The sequence below is a fragment of the Arvicola amphibius genome, chromosome 1, assembly GCF_903992535.2.
Source record: "Arvicola amphibius chromosome 1, mArvAmp1.2, whole genome shotgun sequence".
NCBI lineage: Eukaryota > Metazoa > Chordata > Mammalia > Rodentia > Cricetidae > Arvicola > Arvicola amphibius.
In genome coordinates, this window is record NC_052047.1 from 155,098,746 (window position 1) to 155,113,823 (window position 15,078).

Here is a 15,078-nt window from a genome sequence, read left to right on the forward strand (position 1 = left end):
TTTCTGGTTTATTCATTTATTTATTTTACATGATAACCACAACCTCTCTTCCATCTTATCTTCTCACTCTCTCCCCTTTCCTCCCCTCCATACCCCAAATTCACTTCCCCTCTGTATTTGCTCAGAAAGGGACAAGCCTCTCTGTATGTCAGCAAGGCATGGCCTATCAAGATGCCATAAAGCCATAAGACCCCCTGTATTCAGTTTGGGCAAGGCAATCCAGCATGAGTCATAGGTTCTCAAGAGCGAGCCAAAGCAGTGGGGATAGCCCCTGCTCCCATAAGCAGAGTCCCACAAATAGACCCAGCTACACAACTTTCTGATATGTGAAAAGGGCCTTGATCAGTCCCATGCAATGTAGGTGACACAGTACAAACTGGCTAGTAAACTAGAAAACTTCCTCAGAACTCTATTTTGAGTGCCTGTATATATTTGCACTTTAAAAATTGATCAATTATACTCAGGTTTTAGGTCACTTGGCCAGCATACTTAGGGTCTTGAGTGCTAACTCCAGCTCTACAAAAAATAAAAACTGAGAAATGGTTTATAATAGAATTAGGAGATATGTAATTCAGAGACTTATTAGAATATCATTCTTGAAAGAGTTTTGAAACTTCAAAAATTCAAAAGCACTTAGTGACAAGGGTTTTTTTGGGGGGGTTTTCGAGACAGGGTTTCTCTGCAGCTTTTTTTTTTATAGCCTGGCCTGGATCTAGCTCTTGTAGACCAGGCTGGCCTCGAACTCACAGAGATCCGCGACAAGGGTTTTTTTAGGTAAAAATTAAGGGTTTTTTTTTTTTTGAGACATTGTCTCACTGTGTTGATCTTGAGCTCTGAAAGATTCACCTGCTTCTGCCACTCAAGTGCTGGGATTAAAGTCCTGGGCCACTAGGCATGTATAACACAGTTTTAAAATAAATAAACTACAGGATATGAATTTGTAGAGAAGAGAATGACCATTTACCTAAGTCCAGCAGAGAGTGAGAATTTTTCAGTTGACCAGATTGCAAAAGGATGAAAGATAGTTCAAAACGATAGGCTGGGGCTGGAGAGATGGCTCAATGGTTAAGAGCATTGCCTGGTCTGCAAGCTTAGTCTGTTTGGATTCTCACCTTCCTAGACCTGGATGGAGGGGGGAGGACCTTGGACTTCCCACAGGGCAGGGAACCTTGACTGATCTTTGGACTGGAGAAGGATGGGGAGGGGGAAGAGGGGAGGGGAAGGGAAATGGGAGGAGGTGGAAATTTTTATTAAAAATAAATAAAAAAAAACAAAACAAAAATGGTGGAATATAATACTCTTAATTGTGAACTTGTTATTGGTTACATTATAAATTATCATTTGAGTATAGCATGTACTGCATTTCAGTACATTCTGGCTGTAGTTCTAGGTATTATGATAATTACACTGGAGTATAATAAATAGAAAATGGGACAAACATTCCCTTAAAAAAAACGATGGGCTGATCTTTGCAGACCCTGCTAAGCCAGCAGAGGGCAGCAGCAGTAGCCAAGTCCTCTAGCAGGAGTGGATGCTTCTTGAAATAAACTCTTCTTGACCTTAGCCTACAGCTCTTAGTAAGTACTGCAGGTCTTCTATTATAACTCAACCTTTGGAAACTGTTATGTCAAGATATTGGCAGCTACATCACATGAAAATGAGAGAATGCTTTGGAAGAGTACATCTCCAAAGAAGGGGTCTTAAAGTGGAGTCTGCAAGAAATGAATTCATCTTTCTCACCTTCAAGAGTTCGTCCTTGTGTTTCAGGGATCATCCACACAGGGGATGCTAATGAGATTTTGCATCATGAATCCCTGTTTTCAGAGTAGAAAACAAGCAGAAATTTTAACTAGAAATCACTACACCTGTAACTCAGCACCACTGTTCCCCACTGTACCCACCAGATTTCCTAATTCTCCGTAAGAACTGAAAGGCAATAATTACTGAATACACTAAATAATAAATGAATAAAAAAGTAATATGAAGACTCTTTTAGCTCTTTTTTGTTTTATGTCTCACATATATAATTTTGCACAGTTAATACTCAGTTATTGCTTGATAAATGTAGAAATTCTTATACCATACACAATATAACAAGTATTTTATTTAACTAAAATGTTCAGAACCAGGGAGAATGTAAGAACTAGAGGATGGGGAGGAGAGCTATGAAATGCTTTCTTCTGGACGTGACGTGGCTAGTGTAAACACTCACAACAGCTGCGATTACCTGCAAAAAACGTGCACAATATCAAGCATTTGAAATCTCAGCATGAACATGGCAGGGGTTCATGAAGCCCCATTCTCGCTGAGGAGTTACTGGCAACTGCTTGGGGAGGTTTTCCTTGGAAGGTGGCCACTGGTAGGCTGTTCACACCCAAGGGGATGGCTCCACACCTATGCGCATCTGAGGGCAGCACTAATTGGCCTCGGTGGAACACACACGTACAAGACAAGAAGTTTGGAAGAGCCATGATGTTGGGGGAGGGTCTAAAGAAAGTGGGCAGTGGATATGATACACACACACACACACACACACACACACACACACACATGAAATTATCAAAAACAGGTAAGGTAAAATTATATATACATAAAAATTAGAAATAAAAGAATCAGAATGAAAATGTCTAATTTAATTTAAAAGAAAAATAAAGCTATAATGGCAATCCTTTTTAACACTGTCTTAGTGACCTTTCTATTGCCATGGCAAAATAGCATTACCAAGGCAACTTATAGAAGAGTTTATCCAAAACTTAGAGTTTCAGAGCATCCATGAGCATCATGATGGAGAGCATGGAATCAGGCAGGCATGGTGCTAGAAAAGTAGCTGAGAGCTTACATCATTCCTGGCAGGTAAGAGGTAGAGGGAGAGCTAACTGGGAAGGACTCAAGCTTTTGAAACCTTAAAGCCTGCCCCAGTGACACACCACTTCAACAAGACCACAACTCCTAATATTTCCAAAACAGTTTTATTCAATTGGGGACCAAGTATTCAAATATATTAGCCTCTGAGGGCCATTCTCATTCAAATCACCAGACTCGTTCATTTTTGTAAGATTTTTAGCAATCCATTGGATAACATATGTTATTAAGGAGAGAACTGGCATGATGGTCATACGACCCTGAATGCACCTGATCCCATTTGATCTTGGAAACCAAGCAGGGCTGTCCTTGTTAGTACTTAGATTGGAAGAAAGGGGTGATGAATTGAATTGTCCTCTTCATTATTGGAAAGAATGTTCATTTCTGTGGCTTCTAGTTGTTGGCAGTAGAGGCCATGTTTTGACAGCAAGAAGTTCTGCTTAGGTAGTAGATTTCTCAGAGGTTCGCTTAAATTCAGGGAAGAGAGAGAGAGAAAGAGAGAGAGAGAGAAAGAGAGAGAGAGAGAGAGAGAGAGAGAGAGAGAGAGAGAGAGAGATTGGTTTTCATTTACTCTTAAGCCACATATTAGCACCATATTAGCATTTCCTTCTATTATGAATGTATACATAAGATTACAGTAAATTTGCAATTCTGCTGGCTGTGTGACAATTTCTGCTGAATGGTGACATATGATTTCATGTCTGATTTATTTTGCTGAAGATAAACTGAAATATGATCTACTCTTAAATATTTAATGTAATAACATAACCATTTAATAAATAGTTGCACTCACTACTAGACTTTGCCATTAGATCTTTGTTAGTTAATGAGTTAATCATCATTTGCAACTTAGATAACTGTATTGCCCATTATTAACTGCTAAATTAAAAAAATACAGGTTGTGTTTTTTTATTATCAAAGTAAAAAACTGAATGAGCATCTAATGTTAGTCTAACACACACAAAAAATCAGAAACCCAACATAATTCTTGCAACTTTTTATCCATCTCTTCCATGAGAGTAAAGTACAAATTTTTGGATTATTATTGTAATTTGATTTTTATATTGCATCTGCTGAGGCAAGATTAGTTTTTTTGTCATTCACTCTACCTTATTGTCATACTTGAAATACTTTATTAGACTTAAATCTGTTTCACTCATTTCAATATTCATCATTTTACTATAATTTTAAAACTGTTCACAATAACTTTTTCTCTGGAGCATGTAACTGAATCAAATGCATTTTGCATTATGATATAGCCACAAGCAGATGGGATCAGGAAATGGGGAGTGGCATGTGATGGTTTGATGAGAATGGTCCCTTTGGGCTCATATATTTAAATGTTTGGTTCCCAGTCAGTGGATTGTTAAGAAGTATTAGGAGTTATGACCTTGAAGGTCCATCACTGAGGCTGACCTTGAGGTTTCAAAAGTTCACAGCATACCCTCTCCCCCTCTAGATCTAATTCTCTCTCTTCCACCTCTTGCTTGTGGATATATGTGCTCCTGGATACTGCTCCAGTATCATGTCTGCCTGTCCCTATACTTTCTGTCATGATGTTTGTCTCAGGTGTTTCTAGAGCCACCATGACCATGGCAACTCTTATAAAGGAAAACATTTAATTGGGATGGTTTACATTTTTTTACATTCTTTTAGTCCGTTATTATCTTGGTGAGACATGGTGGTTTAAAAGGCAGACATGGTGCTTGAGAATGAGCCAAGTGTCCTACATCTTGACCTGCAGATAATAGGAAGTGGTCTGAACTAGGCATAGCTTGAGCATAGGAGACCTCAAAGTCTGTCTGTAGTGACACACTTCCTCCATCAAGGTTACACCTCCTAATAGTGCCACTCTCTAGGAGCTTATGGGGGCCAATTGCACTCAAGCTACCACAATGCTCATGGGTTTTGGTGGTGATAATAATTTTGTTATGCTGTAACAAATAAAGCTTGCCTGAGGATCAGAGTGTGGAGCAAGCCACTAGTTAACCATAGAGGCCAGGCAGAGGTGGCACATACCTTTAGTCCCAGCATGCAGAAGGCAGAGACAGACTGATCTCTGTGAGTTCAAGGACACCCTGGACTACACTAGATTGATTCAATCTCAAAGAGAAATAGAGCCTGTGGTGGTGCCTCACACCTTTAACCCCAGTATTTGGGAGTCACATGCCCTTAACCCCAACACTAGGGAGATGGAGACAGAAAGGGATGTAGATGGGCAGAGAGAGAAATATAAGGCAGGAGGAGACTGGAGTTCAAGGCATTCAGTCTGAGAATTTGTGGAGGCAGAATCTTGCCCCCTTCAATCTGAGGATTTCGTAGAGGTAAAAAGTTTCTCTGGTGGCTAGCCCCTTTACTTCTCTGATCTTTCAGCATTTATCCTAATATCTGATTTGGTTTTTACTATTAAGACCAACTAGAATTCATACTCCAACTTATATCTTTTGAAACTGTAAGCAAATCTCCAATTAAATGTTTCCTTTTATAAATTGCCTTGGTCATGTTGTTGCTACACTGTTTTTTTTTCTAGTTAATCTTTTAAAAAAAAAACATCTATTTTACTCACTGTTCAATTTCTATAAAGAGATACCATGACTAAGGAAATTCTAATAAAAGAAAAGTAGTTAATTGTGGCTTTCTCACAGTTTTAGAGGTTTATTCCATGGTGGTAAGCAGGCAGGAATGTGGCTGAGAGCTGACATCCTGATCTGCAGTCAGTGGGCAGAGAGACACTAGGCCTATCATGGGCCTTTAAACCCCAACGCCCAGCCCCAGTGACATACCTTCTTCAAGGTCATACCTACTCCATCTAGGTCAGAGACTTACATAGATGTAATCTACATGGGAAATAGAAAGTAAAAAAAAGACAAGATCTCCCGAGTAAATTGGGATCATGGGGACCTTGGGAGGGGAGCAGAGAAAAATGTAGAGCTCAATAAATATCAATAAAATATATACAAAAAACCAGGGATAAACACTCATGGATACAGATTAGACACCGCCATGATCTAGCTGTTATGTCCTGCAGTTCTACCCAGGAGAGCTGGGGTCCAACCACTGGAGCAAGAAAGCAAGAAAGAGCAACTTTTCTCCCTCTACTTTTAGGTGGTCACATAAGTAGATAAGATTTCATCATAGGGCTTGCTGCCCCAAAGTTCAGTGACTAAACGAATCAAAATCCCACAATACTTTAATTACCTGAAACCCTGTCAGAGGAAATAAAGAGGTAAATGTTTCACCAATATAAATGGCTTTATATTACTTTTGTGTGGTCTGAAAAAAAAACTCCTTGACCAAAAGTAAATTAAGAGAAAAAGGGATTACTTTGGCTTAATACTCCAAAGGATTAGAGGCCATTATGGTAGGGATAGTATAGAAGCAAATGGCTGAAACGGGAAACTAAATGATCACATTTATCTGAAAACCTGAAGCAAAAATAAAAAGGAAGTTAAGCCAGGCTACAACCACAAAGCTCACTCTAGTGACATATGTCCTCCCACAAAGCTCCATCTCCTAATAGGTACTTAACCTTCCCCAGAAGCACAAAAAAATGGGCAACAAAGTATTCAAATGCATGAACAGATGTTGACATTTCTCATTTAAACCACCACAAGCTCCAAAAATTTTACCAGGATACTAGGTCATGGAGACTGATTTCTAATTATCATGACTAGATTTTCTCTGAAGATGGGGCTTTCTGTATCTCAACATGGTCCAAAAGATGTCCCGTGGTGGACATGCTGTGCCTGTTCTCCAATCCTAGCATTCTGAGTCTGAATTTATTTGAAGAATGCTTTGCTGCCCTGTTCCTGTGTTCTGATACTCATTATCCATTGGGCTGCTACAGATCTCAGTCTCCCAAATGCTGGAATTACAAACAGGAGGCACCACAAAGAGTTCATCTTTTGAGCTTTCATAGAAGTCTTTCCAAGAGAGGTTCCTTGCAGTCCTACAGAGGCTGGCTGGGGAGCAGCTGGAGGCTGTACACTGACTAGAGTTTTCACATTAGCTTCTCTCTTGTTGGGAGATATGTGATGTAGGTTTCTCTTCTGTATGCTGTGAATACCATTAGTTAATAAAGAAGCTGCTTTAGGCCTATTTCAGTGCAGTATAGGGAAAGAAGGCCTCTTCTGGCCTCAGTGGACAGTCCTCTACACACACACACACACACACACACACACATACACACACACACACACACACACACACACACACACATACACAAATCTAACCAATAACAAAAACTCCTTCCATGAGAAAGGAGTGTCTTAGGATGATAACTCTCATTGGCACTGTTCTCTTCTGGTGGATGAAGCCAACAATAGGGTAGTACTAGTCTCCAAAATAAAATGAACTGCTTACTACCAGAGGAATCTTTTCTCCCAGGTGCCCCATTTTTTCCCTAAAACTGGCAGTAAGTATGATAATAGATTATAATCTAGTTTTTAAAAAATGTGCCATAAGCAAAGAAGATTCCCCTTAATTTTTATTCATATGGACACTCCAGTATATTCTTTAAATTTACATGCAGTTGTAAACTGCCTGATATAAGTGAACTGGAGTCTTATGAAGAAAAGGAACCACTGCTAACCACTGAGTCATCTTTCCAGCCTCTATGTACTTTTTAAATTATCACCTTCATCTCTACTAGATAAACAACAACCTGAGTAGCCACACAAATCTAGATAGATAGCAGCCATGGCTCTCTAGGCAACACATTTGACTGAGAGAAATTTTACATCACCAATTTTGATATTAACAAAGAAGGATTTCTAAGAACCCTTTCTGTATTAGTTAGTTTTCTATTGCTGTGATAAAACACCACAATCAGGTTGCTTATAGAAGGAAGAGTTTTATTGGGGGCTCATAGTTCCATGTGGAATAAGAGTTCATCTCCATCATGGCAGGGATGACAGCAGACAGGCGATGGCTACTGGAACTGGAAGCTGAGAGTTGAGAGCTCATATCTCAGATCATAAAGGGGGAGCAGAAAGAACAAAGTCAAAACAGCATAAGTCTTTATTATCTTAAAATCCACCCACGGTGACATATTTCCTCCAGCAATGTTGGAGGGAGTGGGCCGCTTGTTTGTCCCAGCCACCCCCCTAGCTTATACCCTAAATAACCACACAGAAATTGTATTAATTAAATCACTGCTTGGCCATTAGCTCTAACTTCTTATTGGCTAACTCTTACATATTAGTTTAGCCCATCTCCATTAATCTGTGTATCACCACGTGGCTGTGGCTTACCGGAGATTCTAACCTGCATCCATCTCAGGCAGAGGATCCATGGCTTCTCTCACTCTGTCCTTCTTCCCAGCTTTCAATTCCGTCTACTTCACCCACCTAAGTTCTACCCTATCAGGCCCAAAGCAAATTCTTTATTCATTAACCAATGAAAGCAACACATGAACAGAAAAACTTCCTACACCACAGCAAGATCATATCTACTAAGCTTCCCCATATACTAGCTGGGGATCAAATATTTAAATGAGCAGACTATAGAGGACATTCAAACTACCACAAGTCTATTGGCCATAAAATATATTGAGTTCATAGAGAGTTTACCAGAAGGCAAGGAAATAAAAGGTTTTCCTTCAGGGATGTTAAGCAGGGAATGAACTAAGCTATTCCTACTTCCAGCTGCAATGTGGAATGGTACAGGATTAGTGTAACAAGGTAAATATCTATTGCTGCACAATAGACCATGATAAAATTTGGTGGGCTGGCATCTAGAGTATAACCAAATATAAAACACGTACTTACCATGTGCAAGGCCCTGGGTGCATGTGCAAGACCTTGGGTATAATCATCATAGCACAAAAACAGACATGCAAGCAAAAGTTGATGGGTCTATAGTCTAACTTAATTCATCTGGACAGCAGTTTTGAGCCATGATGTATTATCCAGGATTTCAGCTAAAACCAGATGTCTAGATGACTCTTACATATTGAATACCTGTGTAAAAAAAGTGTGAGGGCTGAGATGAGGTGGGAATGGGCAGAGCTGAAACTCCTTCTGTAAATAGTCTATGGTCTCTTCCTTTACACAGCTGGATGACTCAGGTTCCCAGAAGTGGAAGCTTTCAGATAGTTTCAGGCGTAGCGATGGCTTCAGGGCTCCCATACTGAATTGGTTAAAGTGAATTATAGGACCAAAGCAGGTTTGCTCTGGGATGAGGATTAAAACGGATAGTCATACAGAGGGTACAACTAGCCAGTGAAAGACTATAGAGACAGATTAATGAATGGGTAAGAGCACATACTGCTCTTCTAGAAAAGTTAGATTCCCAAGTTCCACACCAGGCATCTTATAATCACCTGTAACTCCAGTTCTAGGGGGTTCAATGCCTGTGGCTTCTGTGGTCATTAGCACATGTGTGCATATACAAATAATTTAAAAATTAGAAAGGTGTCTAACTGTTGAATGAAGAAAAGAGCATAATAATCCCTAGGCTCAGGGAACATCATGGAAGGGGGGGGGCAGAAAGATTAAAAGAGTCAAAGGTCAGGGAGGAATGTTACAAAATTATGCCATCTAGATACAAGAGAGCCATTGTACTCATGAACTCATAATAATGATGGCTGCCTGCATAAGATCAACACAAGATCAAGAGAGTCTACAGTCTAGTCTAGGTGAGGGAGGGGAATCACAACCTCTCTCTTCCAGCTAAAAGCAATTGATAGTTGATGGCTGTTAGGGCAAGGACAGTCAGTTTTCTTGAAGGGTACTCATGCCCCAGTGCACTTCACTATACCATTCCCATGTAATACCCATACCATAGGCAGTAATAACTGGATTCTGTGGAAGAGAGAGTGAAAAAAGAGAAGGGGTGGGGAATAAAATTGGAGTGGTCATGGAAGATCTGGGAGAAATTAAAAGGGGAGATGTAGGGTGGATTTGATTAAAATACATTTATGTATGTATGACATTCTCAACAAATGGGTAAATAAAATTTTAAAGAGAGAATAGAGCATAAAGCATAGATAAAAGCACAAAGCAGATTAAATTTAAGGGGTTGGGATAGTTTTGAGTGTTAGATTTGTAAAAGAAAATAAATGAAAAACTAATCTGAAAGTGAAGATCTTGACCATTAGATGCCCAGCAATTTGAATTATCTTCATCCAATGCCTCTCAAAACTAATTGTACAGACAGTGACTAGGAGCTACCAAATGCCATTTCCCCAAATATCATGAATATAAAAATTGAAGACAGCCTATCATAACAAAGATTTAATAATGTCTCAGCACACAGGATGAGAAATTTTAGGGAATTGGAAACTTTCCTTAAGGCAACTCTGTCAAGAGAGAAAGGGAAGACCTTGTTGTGACTGTGCAATAGAACATCACAGTCTAAGACTGGAGGGTAAAACAAGTGTATCCACATACTCTTAGAACAAAAACTGTCTCTTGAAGCTTTCCACTGAAGACCTGATGGATATTTAGGGAACTTCCTATGATGAGTGTCAAGACTTTGCTCTGGGTGAGTTATGTTTGATAAAAGAAAAGGTGTGGATGTGCCAATTTAATTACATGGGCCACAGGGCAAAGGCCAAGAGGAAATGATAAGGGATGTTAATCAACAAGTCTGCTCCACATTCCTGAATGTGTGTTGAAACCTTGACTCAAACTCCAGAGTCAGCCTCTGGTACCATCCAGTTACAATTTTTTCAAATGAAAGCACCAAGTACCTCAGAAGAAACAAACATCAACTAACTCAGAAGTAGTAGTCGGCTTGGGAACTGTCCTCCCCTGGTGCTTTTTCAGACCTTTCTTGTCCTTTATTTCTGACCAACAGCCAATGTAGATTCATGGTAAATGATTTTCACTACAGTTCCCAAAGTGCTTCCAGATCTTAGATCCACAGGACTAAGTCTCAATAACCTACAAGCCTTGGCAGTGGTAGTCACAGACCATTCCTTTTATGACAAAAAAAATCTGTAATACCTCAATAAACAGTTTTAAATTCAAGATTCCCATAGCCTCAGGAGCTAACAGGCTGCTTAAGACCATTAATGACATTGGAAAAGTGACTTCAGAGGTCTGAGCTCTTTTGGGTGTGGTTACTCATTTTTTAAAAGTTTAGTTCAGGAAAGCTTAGTAACTGTTATGAACAGACTTAATTTGTAATCAATGCCATTAGCAAGAACCTGGGACAAGTTTTTATTCTGGGGTGGCCAAGATTCCAAGTGTCCTTTAGGAGGTTGGATTACTGGCTGGGAGGTAAAAATAATCCTCCAGGGAAGATATAATGTTGATATAAAACGTTTATATCACACATTTTTATTTATTTTTTCACACATTTGTGTATTGTTTAATTAAATGTATTCATTTATTAAACATCCCAACCTCAGTTTTCTCTCTCTCCTCTTCTCCCATTTCCTCCCCTACCTCTCCTCCATTCCACCCCTCAATCTACTCCTCCTCTGTTTCTGTTAAGAAAGGGGCAGGCCTCCCATGGGTATCAACAAAGCATGACATTGTCTAGTTGAGTTAGGACTAGAAGAACTTAGTTTCCTCCACTTGTTGTAAGGCTGGGCAAAGCAACCCACTATGAGGAATAGGTTCCTAAAATCCAGCCAAAGTGTTAGGGATAGATCTGGCTCCATTACCAGGGATCCCACAAGTAGAAAAAGATACACAACTGTCACATTTATGTAGAGGTTCTAGGTTGATTCCATGAAGGCTCCTTGGTTGTTGGACAAGACTGTGTGAGTTACTATGAGCATAGGTGTGTGTTCTTGTGATGTCCTTGACCCCACTGGCACCTACAATCCTTCCTCCCTCTTTTCAGCAGGATTCCCTGAGCTTAGCCCAATGCCAGGCGTGGGTCTCTGCATCTGTTTCCATCAGTGACTGGATGAAGGCTTCCTGATGACAGTTGGAGTAGTTACCAATCCCCTGCACTTTCCTTGGGTAGGACAGACTACCCAGTCCCTCCTCTGAAAGTCTCACTAGGCCCCAGGAGATTGTCAGTTCAGGCTACACATCCACCATTGCTAAGAGTCTTAGCTAGGGTTATCCTTGTAGATCCCTGGGAGTTGCAGATTTCCCTTACACCAGGTTTCTACCTGACCCCAAAAATATACCACCACCACCACCCCCATTTCCAGTCTTCTCTTCAGTACTCTCCCTCTTTTTCCATTCCCCAACCTGATCCCTTGTGGTTCCATCTCCACCTGTCCCCAGTCCACCCATGAGATCTCTTCTATTTCTTCTTCCCCAGGAGATCCATGCATCCTACCTTGGGTCCTGCTTGTTACTAAGCTTCTCTGGGTCTGTGGATTATAGCATGGTTTTTCTTTATTTACAGCTAATATCCAGCTATAAGTGATATGCCTTGTTGTCTTTCTAGGTCTGAGTTACCTCAGGATGAATGTTTTCTAGTTCTGTCCATTTGACTGACAATTTTTTAACTGCTAAGTAATACTTTATTGTGTAAATATATCACATTTTATTTATCTATTCTTTAGTTGAGGAGCATCTAGGTTGTTAGCAAGTTCTGAATATTACAAATGAAGCTACTATGACCATAGTTGAACAAGTGTCTTTGTGTTATGATTGAGTATCCCTTGGGTATATACCCAAAAGTAGTATCACTTGGTCTTGAAGTAAATTGATTTCCAATTTTCTGAGACACCATTCTATTGATTTCCAAAGTGGCTGTACAAGTTTTCACTCCCACCAGCACAGAAGGAATGTTCCCCTTACTCTACATCCATGAAATGGGATTTTGCATGCAAGGCATGGACTAATTCAGACATGCTGGTCAGGGTTCCCCGTTGATTCTTTCTCTCCCAGCTCTCTCATCTTGATGATCTGTGGTCTTCTTAAAGCTAAACCACCAAAAATATGAGTATCCACAATCAGATGAGGTACTGTGAGCACTAACAATATGTTTTAAATTAAATTAAATTAAATTAAATTAAATTTAAGAGATCTATAAAACAAAATGCCTCTAACCTGTAAGCCCCACTTGCAAAAGGACAGATAAGTTTCTGGAATGCTGAAGACTATTGTTCATGTAAGATAACGAGTTAAGTGTTTTTCCTTTTGTAAACAAACTTGTTTGCCCCAACTGCACAGGATGTTCTTGATCTCATGTAGGTGGGATGTACGTAAGCAGGAAGTACATCAGGATGTATGCTTGCCACTGATTGAACAAAAGTGGGAGAAAGTATGTAGCCTTGTGGATTTTGCCTTTCTAAGTCCCTGACTAATGTAATTCATCACCATACTCTGGGAATAGACTGTATAGACTTGTCCAGCAGTTTAAAAAGGTTGATTCAAATTTGGCTCAAAAGATTGTAATCTTATTCTTTTCTGATGGGAATGATAGTAGATCCATGAGCAAACAGTACGTGTGTGTGTGTGTGTGTGTGTGTGTGTGTGCATGTGTGTGTGTGTGTGTGTGTGTGTATATATATATGCACATGTATATTTATGTAATTCTGGTATTACTAGTGTATGTCATCATAGGCAGCCTTTGTGTATGTGTGGTAAACATTTTTACCAACTAAATTATCTCATTGATCTCCACAAGTACTCATCTTTAAGGAGAACTATCACAATGAATGTCAGGAGACTTCAGGAAACATGATTTCCTGGTGCCTTTAGAAGGGACAAGAATGGCTTAATAATCCTTTCTTTAATGCTGAAGTTTTAATCAACACCTAACAATTATATTATATTATATTATATTATTATATATATACTTAATGCCCACAGTAATGTGTGATACTTCCTTTCATGTATACAATGTGTACTGATCATATCTGGGTAATTTATCCATCTATCATGTCAGATACAGACCATTTATTTGTGCACTGTTGCTAGGTATTCTGAAATAATCAGTTAATTATTTGAACCACAATTTTATTTTATTTTATTTTATTTTGCTAATGGCTTCTTTGGCTTAGATAGTGCTTTCCTATATGTGGTATCCTATAGGTGGGAGTGAATCAAGAAGCAAGACAGGCCATGAAGAAGCTAACTCAAATCCTGGAATTGAGGGTAAGAAAGACCTCAAAACCCCAACTTATATTCATGGTCCAGTAGTAACTGTTGACACTGAACTATTAGGTAGCCAGAATAAAAGTCCCTGAAACACCTCAACCTATCTGACTCTTAACTGGCATAATTACTCTTTGATATCTTCTTCCTCCTCAGGTTAAATTATCTTCCACCTCCTCACATGAACAAGTGTCTGGAAGAAAGAAGAGAGCAAGGAGGTTAAGTCACTTTTGCAGGGTCACCAACTTCAGAGTTATATAAACAAATCCCCAATTCCACAGGACTCTTCCTTTAAACTTCTTCCTTTTAATGCCTTTTTATACCCTTTCTAAACACTCAGATATTTTTAGAAACATATAGTCAGTTAATAACATTGTGTTTCTACTAAAGGAATGTCTTTCTTTCGTGTGGCATTTGGTCTACCTTCCTTTCTGCTGTTATAATAAACACTCTAAACAAAAGCTGTTATAATTTCAGCCACAATAAGGCTGACACTTCTGGGTTCTAGGGCCATGCATGTGCAGCAAGCCCTCAAGCAAAAGTGCCCAATGGCGCCGGGGATGTTAAAGGGCCCTGCATGACCTCCGTACAGTGTGGTTGCATCATTCACGTCTGACTCAGCTAAGCCCTTGTGTGCATGTGTGAGTCCCATCATCTGTGTATGACATAGTCACATCAACCCTCTGTGTACATGTGTTAGGCAGCTTTTAAATGCTGGATGCGCCATATTCCCCCTCACTCTCTTTCTGCACACCAACTTCCCCAGGCCTGTACATGCCCCCTCTAATAAACTCCTAAGCAGGTTTGTTGCATGTTCCATGTTTCCTTCTCACTTGTGCCAGGTAATTTCATTGGAGCCATGAGACTCAGGAGGCTCACCCCACCTAACTCCTCTCCTGGGGTCGGGATCCCGAACCAGGTATTTTTTCCATAACAACCACATGTACCATCTGCCTGAGAGTGATTTCTATGCACACCACTGGCTTCAATTGGTGAGTTTCCTCCACTCTGGTCAGCTTAACCATTTCTCCAAACCCAAGAAATTGACCATTGAGCTACTGGAAATCTTCTGGTGTTCCTAGAAATGGGGGGACAGCCCCCAACCACGGCCTTCAGGGCTACAGTTGAGCCCTTCACTGACATTCATCTCTAGATTGCTTCCCTTAGCTGAAATTGTGTTTGGAAGACCCAGGGTCAGTCC

General features: G+C 39.9%; 1 long non-coding RNA gene across 1 annotated transcript; it reads left to right on the forward strand.

The window, feature by feature from the left end:
• The first annotated feature begins 13,699 nt into the window (after nt 1-13,699).
• Nucleotides 13,700-14,694, forward strand: LOC119805983. Its single transcript, XR_005284052.1, has 2 exons — nt 13,700-13,877; nt 14,034-14,694. It is a non-coding gene; the product is annotated as an uncharacterized LOC119805983 (long non-coding RNA).
• The last annotated feature ends 384 nt before the right edge of the window (nt 14,695-15,078 follow it).